We start from the raw sequence: 15,643 nt of genomic DNA, 5'->3' as shown, positions 1-15,643 counted from the left end.
TGAACTGGCACTCTTGGCCCTCCACAGAACGTAGCGGCTACCAGAACGCACTCGACTCTGTGGAACAAATGAGAATACGCTGCGGTTCGAATGGTTAGTTTCATCTTAGATACGGGTGGAGTTCAAGTTGGCATCCGTTTTGATCTGGTATGCAGGGTGTGTGGCACATTAACGTTTTCGTACTCGCTTTGTTCGCTTCATAACTCAGAAAACACTCAAAGCCAGCAGTTTTGAAACCGAAAACTGATTCGTCGCAGCTAACGCCTCTGCGCCGTGAGCATGCTGCAGTTTTCGGTCGTGCTTCGCCACCCGGGGGAGTGGCTAGACGTTACTTTTACATGTCACATACCCACTTGGGGGATTGACCAGGAGCGAGGAGCGGGAGCGTTAAGGGGCTAATGTGCTACTGAGCACGAAAACGAGGGGAACGCCGCATAGCCCGGGTGTAGCTTTGGCACGTAACAGCTCCAGAATATGAAATTTGTAATCGTACCTTGTCCGTTTCTTCTGTGCATTTTTTTTTTCTTATATTGCTTGAAAACAGATTGCAGAATGCGAAATATTTGAGAGCTGCTGCTTCATTTGAAAATGGGTTGTGATTTGCAAAAATTGAAGGTGGGTGTATGTGACGAGTTTCACATCAGCTGCGATGTTTACACAAGCTCTGCTCTCTTTTTATGCTTCTGGGTTTGTGAGCCATCTTTCTTTGTTGCCTGCTGGGAAGGCATTCCGATGCTTTCATGTTGACTTATCTTGCCTGGGGAACTGTGGTGGCAGTAGCCGAGTCAGTTGTGCTTGCGGCCTAGTTCATACTGTGGGAGTGAAGAATGATGGGCCAGTTGGTTTGATGTGTTTAGTATAAACAAATAAAACTAAAAAAAACAAGGGTTTGAACGCACACATACGAAATGGGTGAGAGCTACATTTATTTTGAAAAAAGTCACTGACAGTTTCACTGTACTGAAGAAGTGTAGCTTGCTGGGCCAGTTGGTACGTATTGATGGATGGAAAACCAGTGAAAAAAAGGTTCTATTCCAGCGACGTGTTGTCTAGTCCCTCCTTCTGTGTTGCGCCCTTTTTTAGCTGGTTTCTCATCCATCAGTAGGTTTCACTGTGCCAGTCACGATACATATGGGAGAGAAGCAGCATGCATTCTTATAAAGTGTTGTGCAAAACTGCACCATTGTGGCGGTATGCAACTCTGTGGGTATTTAGCACTCTGCAAGACTAGCAGCAGCAACTGCAAGCTGTGTGCCAGAGTGTAAGCCGATTGTTTTGCTTTGGTGATATTTCGTTCCAAGGTTACAATCCCGGCACTTGTAACCTTTGGCTTGTAATAACGAGCTCAGCACTTCCGGCACAGTGCAGAATGTCAGTTAAGCGGTTGATATAGTGCGGCCTGCCCCTATGCCTACCCAAAATGTACCAAACCACCCTTATTTATGAGAAGAATGTGTAGAATTGAGCTAAGAGAACATTTTACAGTAAAAAAAGTTAACTTGTCTTACCCTTGGGGGGCGGGGGGGGAATGGAATATCTTTCTGCTTGGGTGCCTTGTGTTGTCCAATGCACCACTGCAGGTAGGTGCTACTCGGTGGGCATGCAACAATTTGCTAGAATGACCACAGCAACTGTCCGGTATGCGTTAGAGCTTCCGTCCCTAACGGTGCGTTTTGAGGCCTGCAGACGACAGTGCATAAATACGGACTAGTTGGAGCTGTGAAACATGTTAAAATGGCGCGGTAGAGACAGAACAACAAAGAAATTACACAGGACTGGCGCTGGGCATCAACTGAATTTTTTGCCACACACGAAAGAAGATATACAGAAACAGCACATGCGTGAACATGGGCGAAGCAATTGTGAAAAATTTATTGCGACCATGGCAGGTGGTTCATTTTTTACGCACGTGGCATTCAGATAATCTATTGCTTCTTTTGACAAACTCGTAGATTCCGTGCTTACACAGTTATCGCCTGCATTTATGATGCGCCACGCTTCAAACAGTTCACGGCTGGCCTGGTTTAAAACGGCGCAATATTTGTGCCTTGTGAAAAAGTGGAACAGAGTGTGGAACGCACAGGCAGCGGTGGCAATGGTCAGCTAAATGGCTCCCCACAGGTAGTGCTTGAACAGCTGTACGGTGCTCTCGGAGCCTGTCATTGATGCACCTACCTGTCTCCCTTATATGTATAACATTTTCCACAGGATAGAGGCACTTCATATACAGCACCTTGTTTGCAACCAACAAACTCTATGGCATGCCTCTTAGTGAAGCGGTTGCTCTTTTTTTCACCGTTCACAGCAGAGCACATTCATGCTAGTTTTTCCGGGGTGGAAAACACCAGACTTGCCAGCCACACTTTTAAGGTGGTGGGAGAAATTGTGACCGCAAGGAATGACCACAGGCCGCCTTTCTTTGCTAATTTCATCTCGCATTTGCTGTCATGCCCCCGACTAGCGTCACAAGGTTTGCACCACCGGTGCTACAACTTAAGGAAAGTCAGCATCTCTCAAAATATGCAACTTGATGCTGACAGGACTGCTCAAGGGTGCCGCGAAGACAGTTAATGCCAATGCACCTTTTCACTATCTTCAAATTTGCTGAACGATAATCCAAAATTGCCTTTCTTGACTGCGGCCTTTACGCCCAACACCAGTGTTCGTCACTAAAAGTGAAACAAATGTCGATGAACTGCAAGGTAATTCATAAGTGAACTGCAAGGTCAGTAATTCATGAGTGAACTTCAGGCCCTCCGAATAATGTGTAAGCAGCTTAATCTCGCTGGCATCCGAAAGAATGTTTTGGCTGCAAAAAAAAGATAGCTTTCTATTTTCTTTTCGGCTGGGACCCACAAGGAAGCCACTCCCTTTAGAACGATTGTGACCGAGAAGGGTTTGTGGCAAGAAGTCATTTCAAGGTATTTGCAGAAACATTTAGTAGCCTAAATGTGAGCGGCCCGTATTTGGTTTGTTATTCAGAGGAAATTGTGACATTTTTTTGGGAGAGTAAAAGTGTGTTTGTCAGGCCATACAATTGGAACTGGAAATGGAAGTTGTATGGCCTTAAGTGCATGTAAATAATACCGTGACACCATTAAATGTGGCTCGAAGGCATTTGTTAAAAACAAGTTTCTATGTAATAGGCATTTCTAGGCAGTTTGTGCTTCAATTGTTTAAAATAAACCACGTGTGCAAAAATTGCATGTGTGACCCCTCTACTTTAATTTACACATTTTGCAGCACTCAATTAATTGGGACTTCAGCATTGTGCCATGACCAGACCCTCACCTCGGTGCAGTGTATGTGGCTCATGGCAATCCTGAAGCTAGGGGTGAAATTGGTCTGCCGCGGCGAATTGCAAGTGCATAAAAGTGAAATGGGTAGCGTCAAAAGTGCACTGTATGCACTTCCAGTCATGCCTTCGGAAAATCTACCTTTATTCATATTGAAACAGGTTACATCACCCATTTGCACCACAGCATCTATTTGAAACGCATTCTCAATTTGGATCCTGTTGTCTTTTAGAAACAGGCCCCAAAAAATGCATTTTAAACATAGATACGTTGTCCAGGAAAGGATATTTTGTGGCCTTTATTATTTATTAAGGCATTTTTTTATGCCGCAGGTAATAATAGTATCACAGGCGTTGTGCTGCTGAGCTCAGGTGTGCGAGTTTGATTCCTGGCCGCGGCAGCCACTTTTCTGATGGAGGCGTAAAGCAAAAACGCCCGTGTGTTCGAGATTTCGGTGCACGTTAAACATCCCCAGGTGGTCAAAATTAATCTGGAGCCCTTCACTACAGCGCGCCTCATCGCCTGAGTAGCATCAGCGCATTAAACCCAATAAAAAAAAATGATAGTACCACCCTCTCTAGGATTCTTTGTGTTGATATCTGTGTGCAGCTTCAGAAATGTCATGAAAATGGCGACCGGACAAGCACCTGTGTCTCAATTGTGAGCCTAGCACACTACTGGGTTGTTGCCACAGTAGGCTGCACATAATTCTCAGTTCCACTTAGTTTAGTTGGTTGTTACGTATTACGGCTGAATAAATAGTTTTGGGCAAACGTCATGGTTTACATCTAATGTGGGCACATATAGGGTGTGAACAGAATTGTGGTGTAGTATAGAAGGCATTGAAAGCAGTAACTGGAAGTGACGTCACAGTAGGGTGCATGTGGGAACCTGCCACGTTGCTCCCACATCATTTGTGAGTGTACTACGTTAATGGTAGGCCATACAAATTCTGGTCTCTGTCTAAACAGAGGGAATATGAGGAGAAATGTGGAGAGAATAATTGTCTTGCACAACAGTGGCATTGAGCCAACTACAAATTGTGAGCCAAAGAAGCTACCCACTTATGAGTACCTACTTGGGCACGTGAAGGGCGGTGCCACCAAATCCCTCGAGCACCGTTCTGCTCATTAGTGGCCTCAATGACTGCATTGCTGTGATTGGCAGAATGGGGCGTGTTATGGATAGCGGCTGCGCAGTCAATTGCACTCACCTGGTGTGCTTCCTCTCTGGTTTTCACCTTGGAAAGGCTCCCAAGTTGGCTTGGCCGTAGTTGAAGAGATGCAGGAAGCTAAGCAGAAGGTGGCTGAGGCAGCATCAAGATGGTGACGAGAAATGAAAACTTGGAAAATGGTGAAAGGCTTTCCTATAGCATTGGGAGAGCATCTCAACAGCTATGAGGGACCAATGGTGTATTCACCGCAAGAAACGCAAAGGCCTCTGATAGGGGTGGATATCGCCGAAAGCAACCATGAAACTGTTTATTTAAAGGCACTCTAAGTGCAACTAGCAAGTTGGTTTCAAATGAAAGTCTGCCTTTCCCATAGCCATTTTAGCGTTGATTCAGTGCCGAAAGACGCCTTAATTGCTGACAAATCGCTAATGAAATGCTGAGCAAACCTGACGCAAACAGGCGGTGAGGTATAGCGGTATAGAAGCAACCGAATACAACACTACCACGTATCGAGCGGTTGGGTCAGTTTCGGTCAGATCAGTCGTGCTTTCCCAAACTCCCACGTCCTTTGCAGCTCCTGAACGCTAAGCAAGATGTTCCTCCATGGGACCTGTGATCAGTATTGACGCTTTGTTGAAGAAAAGCATAATGCCTTTTTAAGGCCCCACAAATGCTGGCATCAAACCAACCGCTTGTGTGTAGCTCGCATGCTTCCTCGAAAAGCGGTCTGTTGCCTAAGTGTGGATGAGTAACACATCCAGCGGCAGCCAAGAAAGACATTGCGCACGCCGGATGATTTAACACTTCCAGTACAAGTTGCACGGTATAGCCAGTGGTGGCGGCACTTCACGTTTTCACTATTTTCTACCTTATTTCTAAAAAAGCTAAGCATAAGAGTGGTATGCAGTAATCCCTAGTTAACTCGAACTCGGATACCTCGAAATATCGGTAAAGTCGTAAGTTTTTGTCGCCGGGCATTTACCTCTTGTAAGTGCTATGCATTTGCCCCCCTTTATCTCGAAACATTTTTTCGGGGGACCACGAATTTCTCGAAATGTTGACAGAGAGGACACAAGGCAACGTCTGCTACAGGCAGGTGATACGTCTCCATTTGAACGCTTACCTTCCGCTACACACTCAACACAGTTGTGGGGGGCAAATTTTTCGCAACAAGGTAGAATGTAGCGGCGGCGACCAACAATTGATGCAATGCATTGAGCAGCTTGAGAATGTCTATCTGGGACCAGTTGCGAACGCGAAACAGGCGAGCATCACACAGTTTTTTCATTCGCAATAATAAAATATTGTTACGTGGCGGCAGAACAGATGGGGCGAGCCATGGTTGAGAATGATGAATGATCTATTTGAAGAATGTACAGGCTGGCCATGGTTCAGACCAGGTCAGCCAACGTGCCCCCACCCAGCTTCGTCATCGTCGCAGATGCTGGTGCGCGATGCTACGTGCCACTGCCGTCTTCTGATGGCGTAACGATATTGTTTTTCCTGTGAATTTTTTTGCCTTTATTGCAAAAGTTCTCCTGGGCAGTGGAGCTTTTGTTATCAGCACTAGCTTTCATTTGAATGACCTGGCCACAAATTTCCGGCATCTCGCTTAACTCGAAACTGCGCTTATCTCGAAATTTTTAGTGGATTTTATGAGTTAACAAAAGATTACTGTATTTGTGTTCTTGGTGAGCTAATCTGCCAATCTAGAGCTACTTGTATTTTGACTTCAGAGTCCCTTTAAACCCATAATTGACCACAACAAAATCAGTAAAGACAACCTACATGCCCGTAGAGATGTCAGTGCCATATGCCTAGAAAGTGGCAGCAAGGGCACAAATAGTGCCATAGCTGTGGCTTGCTTACATCCGCTGAAACTGTCTTAAATTAAAAGCAGATCACGCCCTCCCATTGTGTTGTGCACTAAGAGATCCTTTAATGAAAGATGACCAATGTTGGCTGCCCTTTGTGTACAAAATTCTGTGGAACAGCTACAACCTGTGGCAAAAGCACCTTCAATCTCATGTCTTCAGTGGAATGTATGTACAGGTTTGTTTGTGAAAGATATACAAGTTATACTCGGGTACAACTTAAGAACGGCAACGGAAATTGCCGCTGTGCCTCATCACCGCAGCCGAATGTTACTCCGCGCAGCGCTAGTAGTGCATTACAGGGAATATTTTGAACATGGTTTGGGCCGTTTTCTTGATTTTGTGGACTTAATATGCTTATAAGTTACTGGAGGGATGACGAACAAACTAAGTGAGGAAAGGCAGATGGTCGCACGGCCATTCCCATTTTTCCTGATTATAGAGCTTATATGAGCAAAGTGTGCGTTAAAAGTGGTGGTATGATTCTAACTCGGCAATAATTCGAAAGAACCAAACTTGTGTTTTGTCTGCATGGCCCCAACTGCCGTGTTCACACTGAACTTAATCCTAGCAAATGTAAACTTGTGTCATTTCAGCGACGCCATAACCCGCTGACCACTTCCTACATGATTTCTAACACTCATGTTCAACTGGTGAATTCATAAAAATACCTTGGCCTAACTTTGTGCTCTGACCTAACTTGGACTGAGCATATCTGGACTGAGCATATCTGGAATATCATCGCAGCTGCTAATCGTACTGTCGGTTCCCTAAAACGTCATCTGCGCAACACCTCGCCATGTAAAACTACTAGCTTACCAATCCCTCATAAGAAGCAAGCTCGAATATACGCCGTCAATTTTGAGCCCAAAACACACGTATCTCATTACTGCCCTCGAATCACTTCAAAACCATACCAGTAGATTAATTCATTCCTCATATGCCTACAACATTAGCGTGTCATCTTTACAAGTAGAAATTGGCTTGTCACCTCTGTCTCCCTGCTGCTGCATTGCTACTTTTTGCTTGTTCCATAAACTTTTTCACAGTCCACTTGCAATATAACCTTACATTTCTCCACCATTCCGCAGATCGTATTATATTGGCCAAATATTTCAAGTTGCCCGTCAATGTTTCTGCACCGTTACTTTTGCTGCCTCATTTTTTTTTTCTTGCAGCAAAAGACTGGAATGACCTCCCTTACCACATTGCAGCAATCACCTGTCCATCAACATTGATGCGGAGCATCACAAGCCATTTTTCAAGTTCATTCATGGCTTTTTTGTGTGTTTTTGTAAACCGACCTCTTATGTAATGTTCCTCCGGGGGCATTTAAGGTAACAAAATGAAATAAAATTATGGTGGCATTGCATGACAGACCTTTCGCATTCTATATAGCAGCTTGTTTCACAGGCGGTGCACCATTACACAGGTATTTTGTTGTTTAGGGGCATTAAGCAGAAAAAGCAAACAGTGAGCAGCAACAATACATGTACCCTAGCCGAGTGAATGTGAGCAAAGTCACTCTGCTGCTCATGGTGTCCAGTAGTTATACACCACAGTCTGTACTGAGCAAAGGCAACGGAATAGAATCCGGAATTTTACGTATGGAACCTGCAAGTGGAGTATGCATGCGCAATTTAGGACATCATCATACGAACCCTTTCAAGTGCAATAAATCTGCCCAGAAGCGTGTGGCAAGGTTTATTTTTAAAGGGGTGATAAAAACAAAATATAGCTTTTTTCTGTTTCAAAAAACTAGCCACTGTTAACTCGCTTAGCTTTATTACAGCCATAAAACAGGTTTTTTCAACCTAAAAAGCTCAAGAAATATCTAAAATCTTTCAAATTTCGTTCTACAGCATGGGCGTCGGCAGGGGGGTGCAAAAAGTGCACTTGCTCCCACCCTCGCCGCCCCCTTGCGCACTTTTCCTCAGCGCAGCTGCTCCATTCCTGCTTACTTACTTTCCGCTGAAATTGGTAATCGTAAGCTTTCCAGACTATTCATTGTGACACCAATGTCAAATAAGGGGAAAGCGCGCGTCTTCTGAACTTTCTTCAGCAGGCAGGCAAGTAGGCAGCACAAAGATCTAAGCCAGTGAGCCCCGGATGCCTTTACCGTGCAAGTTCTGGCGGTGGCATTTTCCTAAAAAAAACTGAAGTTTTTTCTACAAATGAATTCTGAATCTACCTTGTGTATTCTCGGCCCGCCACGGTGGCTCAGTGGCTAAGGCGTTGCGCTGCTGAGCACGAGGTCGCGGGTTCGATTCCCGGCCGCGGCGGCCGCTTTTCTGATGGAGGCGAAAAGCAAAAACGCCCGTGTGTACGAGATTTCGGCGCACGTTAAAGATCCCCAGGTGGTCAAAATTAATCCGGAGCCCTCCACTACGGCGCGCCTCATCGCCTGCGTTGCGTCGGCGCGTTAAACCCTACAATCAAAAATCTATTCTCGGATTACCTAGGCCTCGCTTTCTTGTTAAAGACCCTGTTCGCTTAACTGCAAGTGCTAAGCTACACAAGTTCCATGTCAAATGTGTTCGAACGGTTGGCTTCTGTGTGTTTCCTCCTGTGAAGCATTCTGATTGGAAGCTGCTGCTTGGATTTGGAGCGTAATTTTCTTTTTCTGCACCGCTTTGTTAAAGCTGCAAGGCCATGGCTTACGATATCCCATTCCGACTCTGCAGGCCCCAGCCATGTTTAACAAAATAAGTACAGAGGGTGCCCTCAGCATCAACAAAATAGCTACATCCATCTAAGCCCCCCTTTCTGAGCCTGCATCTGTGCACCCTGCTACTGCAGGGTGCTCAGATGCAGACTCTTTGCTTTGCTAGTCGGGCAAGGGCCTCTCGGTCTGTGCTCAAAAGCATTTGCTGGCTGCCATGGTGATGCAGTCTTTTACCTCGCGTGCTACCTCGCATTACCACTTTTCCTCCGTAAGTGAACTGGCGAGTTCGCTGTGCCACCTGAAGTCCTACTTGCGGCTCTCATTCAAAAGGCGTAGAATTTGTGGCTCCATTTTGTTCTGCTGCTAGGTGGTAGCAACAGGTGAAATCAGCTAGGGTGCCTAGATGTGCCCCCCACCCCCCCCAACCGCCGCGGCTTGCACGCATCCAGGCACCCTAAAATTGGCAGAACCAGTGTTCAGCTGTCGAGTTGGTGTGGCGTCGAAAACTCAATTCTTCTAACCTAAGCCAGTCATTGCGACAAATTAGGTACATCGTAGGGTAGACAGAATGCGGAGTAAGAAGTTTGGGCTTCTCACAGCCTCCTCGCGCCAAAGTGAGCTCGCGTCTGTGAGCATCGTGGACATGTTTTAGGCTGCGCGAAGCTTGTCAGAGTTGTTCTAGGCAAGTGTGAAGCTCATGGGCATCCGGAAGAGGGGTCAAGGGGGGGCAACTGCTCCCCCCCCTTAGAAATTCGGATATTTTTATGCACTACAAAAAAGCTGCACAGCTTGGTTGGCCCATAATTAAAATAACTTTGCCCTGAAGGACGGAAGAGAGGAGAGAACAACACCGACGTTCCCTCCTTTGTCCTGTCCTTTAGCGCAAAGTTTTTTTAATTATGTACGTGAACCAACCAGCGCAACAATCCACGCTACTCAAATGATTAGCACACCCTGGTCCAGTCACCAGTGTATCCGTATGGAACGCCCTTCAGGACTACGGTAGACATTGCACTTTAGACACTAACATTGCCAGTCATGTGACGGCAGTGAAACAGACTGCCTGTGCTGGCTATTGAAGATAGCAAAAAATTCTGAAAGGTTTGATGTTTTTCTTTTGTTTTTTTTTTCTAAACTCTAGATTTATGCAGTCTTACCGCAAGAACTTCAGTTTTCGGACAAAGTTGCAGCTATATCTAGCAAAAAATCTTCACCGCTACACCTAGTAGGGAGAGTGTAACATCCTCCCGTGCCGTCCCATCACCTTGTACCCCCTTTCCTTCAAAATTGCGAAATGTCGGCACCACCCAAGCCCCAAAACAAAACCTATAAATGAGCCCCTCAAAACGCTTGTATGCCTGTACTGCATTGAAAGCCAGGGAGGCGAGTAGTATCTTTATTGCGTGAGCCATTTCAACAGACTTCATCACAACATGTCATCTCGCAATTTGCCCAGAAAAACCCGAGGCGTCTGCAGCTGCTATTCAAGGAAGATTGACGGAGTGCAGTTCTATGTATGTGAATGTATCTGTGTGCTGGTGATCAGTTGGCGTAAGTCAAGAACCGTCACGCAGCGAGGCTGGCCACTCTTCTTTACAAAGTGACAGTAACTTCTTGCATTTTATTTATTAACTTTATTTCTTTGTTCGGTAATAAAATCCAATGTATATCCTCCAAGTCTGGTTCTAATTCGCTGTTGGTACTTCTTGTAACCACAAATAGCGCCTTTTTGGTGCTATCAAACCGTACCCCCCTCCCCCTGCTAACGGATGCCCCCCTTGCAAAAAATTCTGCGGACGCCCTTGGCGAAGCTCGTCCATTTCAGCTTTCTGCAAATGTAAAATGGACTTAAAGGAGCACTGACACGAAAATTTTATGTTACACTTTTATAGCTTTTATCGATGCTTAATGGTCTGGCGAACCTGAAACCGCACTTCAAATACTTCAGCTCGCGATAGTTAATTACATTGAACGGCTTGAAAATCGTTTGTTTCAAATTCCCGCGCTTTCCTCCCGAACGGCGCATATGACAGCCTCCCGGTTTGACGTCACCGCTTTGTGCAGACGTCACCGGTGCCCGCTTGAGAGGGTGTTGCGCCCGCTCGCCGCTCGTGGGGTCGCGCGCGTGAAGTGACGTCACGAGTTTTTGGCGAGCCCTGCGCGTCACTTCTTTTTCCTCTCCTGAAGTGATGTCACGCTGATGTCCATTTGCTGAGTGCCGCTCCACGCGCTGCTCCGTCGGCGCGATAAATGCGATCCATTTGAACTATGTTCTTCGCGTCGCAGGCCGCTCATATTTCAGCCAGGGTATTCTGTTGAGTGAAGGAAGCGAACTGTGCAATAATATTAACGCCAAAAATTTGTGTCAGTGCTCCTTTAAGATGCTTTTTTAAAGGAAAACCCAGTGGTGATTTCAATGTGGCGTCTTGTTAAAGAAGGGGAAACTATCCAAGCTGGTCGATGATCCCGGATCTGAAGATATTTCTACCCCCATTGCCGCACCATCGCAGCACCATCTCCACATCGCTTTGCTCTCAAATTATTCCTGGCAGGTAAAACTCCATCGGGGTTGCAGGTTCGATTCCCGGCCGTGGTGGCTGCTTTTCTGATGGAGGCGAAAGCGTAAACGCCTGTGTTTTCGAGATTTCGGCGCAATTTAAAGATCCCCAAGTGGTCAAAGTTAATCCAGAGCCCTCCATTACGGCGGACCTCATCGCCTGTGTAGTGGGGCGCGTTAAACCTCATATTCAATCAATCAATAAAATTCCATCGGAACCAGATGCCCGGCCCCAGTCTTTCTGTTCAAACCTTCTCGGTGCACTCACTTTTTGGGCAAATGACTAATTAAAGCTGATTCATTACCAATTGCCCAGTCATGTTTCTTGGCAGTGGCTTAGGTTGGCGGCCACATATTACACGAACAAAATTCCGCAATGCCAAAAGAAAAAAAAAAAAAACACCGGAAAGTGGCTGGGGGGTTGCCCTTGCTTCTTAGGTTTTCTTTATTGTTTCGATTATTCGTTTGAAGTTTGTGATAAAATTGGTTTCATTGTTTTCAAGGTAAAGCAGCCTTTTTAATGAACCAAACTACTATTTTGTCTTCATGCATCCCCTTTAATGACCCCTCATATTGAGGTTGAAGTTTGGTATCCTATTATATTAGTGTGATGGAACTTAAGTCCAGAGCTAACCTATTTAATCTTGAAATAAGATGCGAAATTTCTCATGTAATCATAAATTCTATCACTCATCGCTCAGTGACTCTGCCACTACATATGCTCACCGGCAGTGTGCCGTATCAAGCACCCAAATGCAGTTTTCCTGCCACATGCCCATACTTCTGCACATCTGCATTCTTTCCTTATTCAAGCAGTCATAGGCTGGAACAATTGATCTTTCCATCAACGCTGTGCACCACTCCAATCAGCCATCAAACGTATCATCTATCACGAAGATTGCCACCTCTCATGCAATGCCCCTCCTTAGGGGCATTCGAGGAACTATTAAATAAATGAAATAAATAAATAAATTTTCTTGTCACGCTCTTGAACATAGGAATTATCACTGAACTGGCTCCTTTTTAACCTGCTGAGTGGTATACGGTTGGGCTCGCATTACCATTTCTTATGCAGGGTGGGGACTATACACATGTAGTCGTAAATATCCAAGCATCAATTAGTAGCAAAGTGCTTGTCCAACATCAAAACAGCTTGTAATTTGTTTGGGGTAATTTGCATCAAAACTCATTTTACAGCCGGCTTCCTAAGCATTGCGTAGCTGCCGGTATGGCCCAAAAATGGCAGCCTCAAATTGTTTTTTTTTTTTGAAACTGGGTTTTCTAATTACCTCGAAAGCAAACGAAATGGGGTTTTCAGGCATTATAGTTTTTTTGTGTTGCAGGCAAATGTACAATAATTTGTTTTAGGGTGTCTTTACGTGTGACAGATATCTTTGCAACCGTTTTTACAGACAGCCTCTTGAGATTGCATTGCACAGACTTGTTGATATATTTTTCTTATAAATGGATGTGTACTATGATTTCAACACCTAAATACATGTAATAGCGCAATCACAAACTTTTTTTACGTCAGAAAAATATTGCCTGCTGGAAGTTGTCATAGCAGAAGGTCTGACCCATGCTACCTAAGGTACAAAGGGCTCGCTGTTTGGTGACTAACATGTAGGGAACTAGTGGAGCTTGAAAAGGCAGCAAAAAAAGTGGAAAAGTAAAGCCGAGAGGCACAATTTTTAGACACTTACCTTTAGCTTTCAACTTTGTGGAGCACTCGGAGCTCATATTATCAGATATTCCTTCCGTTTTGTTCGTCAAGACAGAAGAAAGATAATTATGAATGCAAAATAGACATTGAGAAATGTGCTCGTAGGAATGGACAAAAGGGAGTATCTGGGAAGCTAAAGCAGAAATGCCTACTGTGTTCTCAGAATTGGTTCTTTTTTCCCCCCACTTATGGAAATAAAGGGGTCTTAACACAACTAAAAAAATGAATCCATGCTTACATTCTTAAGAGAACGATGCAACAGATCATCGTCTGATTTTTTTGTTGTAACTTCCAGTTAATTTTAATGCTGGGTAATGTGATTATATGCTGTGCAAGTAGTTCTAATCATCATGTTCAGCAGTTTTTTTATAACTGGTTCTATTCTGTAAGTAAACTCTTTGTTCCTCGCCGAATTATAGCCTGGCCCTATTCGCACGAGACACACTTAATTGGCAAAAAACCCACATTGCAAGAACCACAGGCTTTCTCTCCAATTGACGAGAAGCAGGTACGTCTCTAATGTGAGCATATGGTTTTATCGTTAATCTATACGTCAAAAACTCACGACGCTAACCATAAATGCTATTGACAACAAGACTTTTGTACTGCGTACTCACTAAAACGTGCTGCTGTTCTGAGTTCTGCATGGAGAAAAGCATAAAGGTTTCTTTATGCTGCGTGTACTGTTAGTCAAAGTATGATAATTTTTTTACATCCTAGATGTTTAAAAGAATATCACAAGTTTCTGACAAATTATCCCCCCTCCCCACCCAACCCGCTAGGACTTAATTTCTGGTTGCTCTAATGGGTATGCCAACATTTTTTATGTGAGGTCATGTGCCTCGACATTATGCTGATTCGAGGAGCAGCCAGACGTCCATTCTACAGAAACCTTAGCGGTCAATAGCCGCATGAAGCTGGTGTATGGCTGACTAATGAGGGTGGTCCCAGTCATGTGTTTCAGCTCTTCAATTGCTGGGAGTGGCGAGTCTGTATAAGCATGGGTGTCGGCAGGGGGGTGCAAAAGGGGCACTTGCCCCCCTCAAGACTCCCCAACAATTTCCCTCAGCTCCGCTGCTTCATTCTTGCTTATTTTTCCGCTAAATTCGGTGATCACAAACTATCCACAGTGCTCAATGTGACCCCAACGTCAGAATAAAGGGGCAGGAGGAGGCGCTTCTGTTGGGGTGTCCTCAGCGGGAACGCAGGTCGACACCACAAGCAAAGATCTAAGCCAGCCACCCCTGGATGCTTTAACCGTGAAAATTCTGCCTCTGCAATTTTTTTCTGAAGAAACAAAGTTTTTACTTTGGATAAATTAGAAACCTACCTTGTCCATCTCCAGATTAGCGACGCATCAGTTGTTTGTTAACGACCCCCTTGCCTAACGGCGGTGCTGAGCCACTCAAGGAGCATGTCAAATGTGTCTGAAAGGATGGCTTTTGTGCATGTGCTCCTGCAAAACATTCTGGCCTGAAGCTGCTGCTTGGTGTTGGAACGTACTTACTTCTTCCACACAGCTTTGCTAAAGCTGCAAGGTCATGACTGCAAGGAACGAGGCTCCGGTGCTTATGATAATCCATCCCGACCCCTTTGCCCCCCACTGTGTTTAACACAAAAGGCCAGAGGGATAAGCACAATAGATGCATTTATCAATTGCAAGGCAAAGAATTCATGCCCACCCTTTCTTTTTTTTCTCTGCTGCTTGGTGGCAGCAACCGGGGCAATCGGCAGCATCATCGTTCAGCTGGCGTGGCATTGAAAACTCACTCCTTACCCGCCGCGGTGGCTCAGTGGCTAAGGCGTTGCGCTGCTGAGCACGAGGTCGCGGGTTCGATTCCCGGCCGCGGCGGCCGCTTTTCTGATGGAGGCGAAAAGCAAAAACGCCCGTGTGTACGAGATTTCGGCGCACGATAAAGATCCCCAGGTGGTCAAAATTAATCCGGAGCCCTCCACTACGGCGCGCCTCATCGCCGGCGTTGCGCCGGCGCGTTAAAACCCCACAATCAATCAAATCAAAACTCACTCCTTCTCACATAAGCCAGTCGTGGCCACTACGTGTACCTGGTAGGGTAGACGGAACGGAGAAAAAGTTGGGCTGGTGCACCTCGCAGCCTCCGTGCACCAAAGTGAGCTCACGTTTGGGAGCAGTGCGGTGGCAAGTGGGAATCTTGTCGTAGCTGTTTTAGACCAGAGCAAAGCTTGTTCATTTGAGCTTTTCACAAACCTAAAATGGGCTTTAGATGCTTATTTGATGGAAAACCCAATGCAGATTTTTATGGAACGCCTAGTTCGAAAAGAAAACTTTCCAAGCTGGTCGACAATCCCAAAATCCATAGATTTTTTTACCACCA

The sequence above is a fragment of the Haemaphysalis longicornis genome, unplaced genomic scaffold, assembly GCF_048455015.1.
Source record: "Haemaphysalis longicornis isolate Haplotype H1 unplaced genomic scaffold, Haemaphysalis longicornis Haplotype H1 scaffold_1, whole genome shotgun sequence".
In the NCBI taxonomy this organism is placed as follows: Eukaryota; Metazoa; Arthropoda; class Arachnida; order Ixodida; family Ixodidae; genus Haemaphysalis; species Haemaphysalis longicornis.
This window is presented reverse-complemented; position numbering follows the sequence as displayed.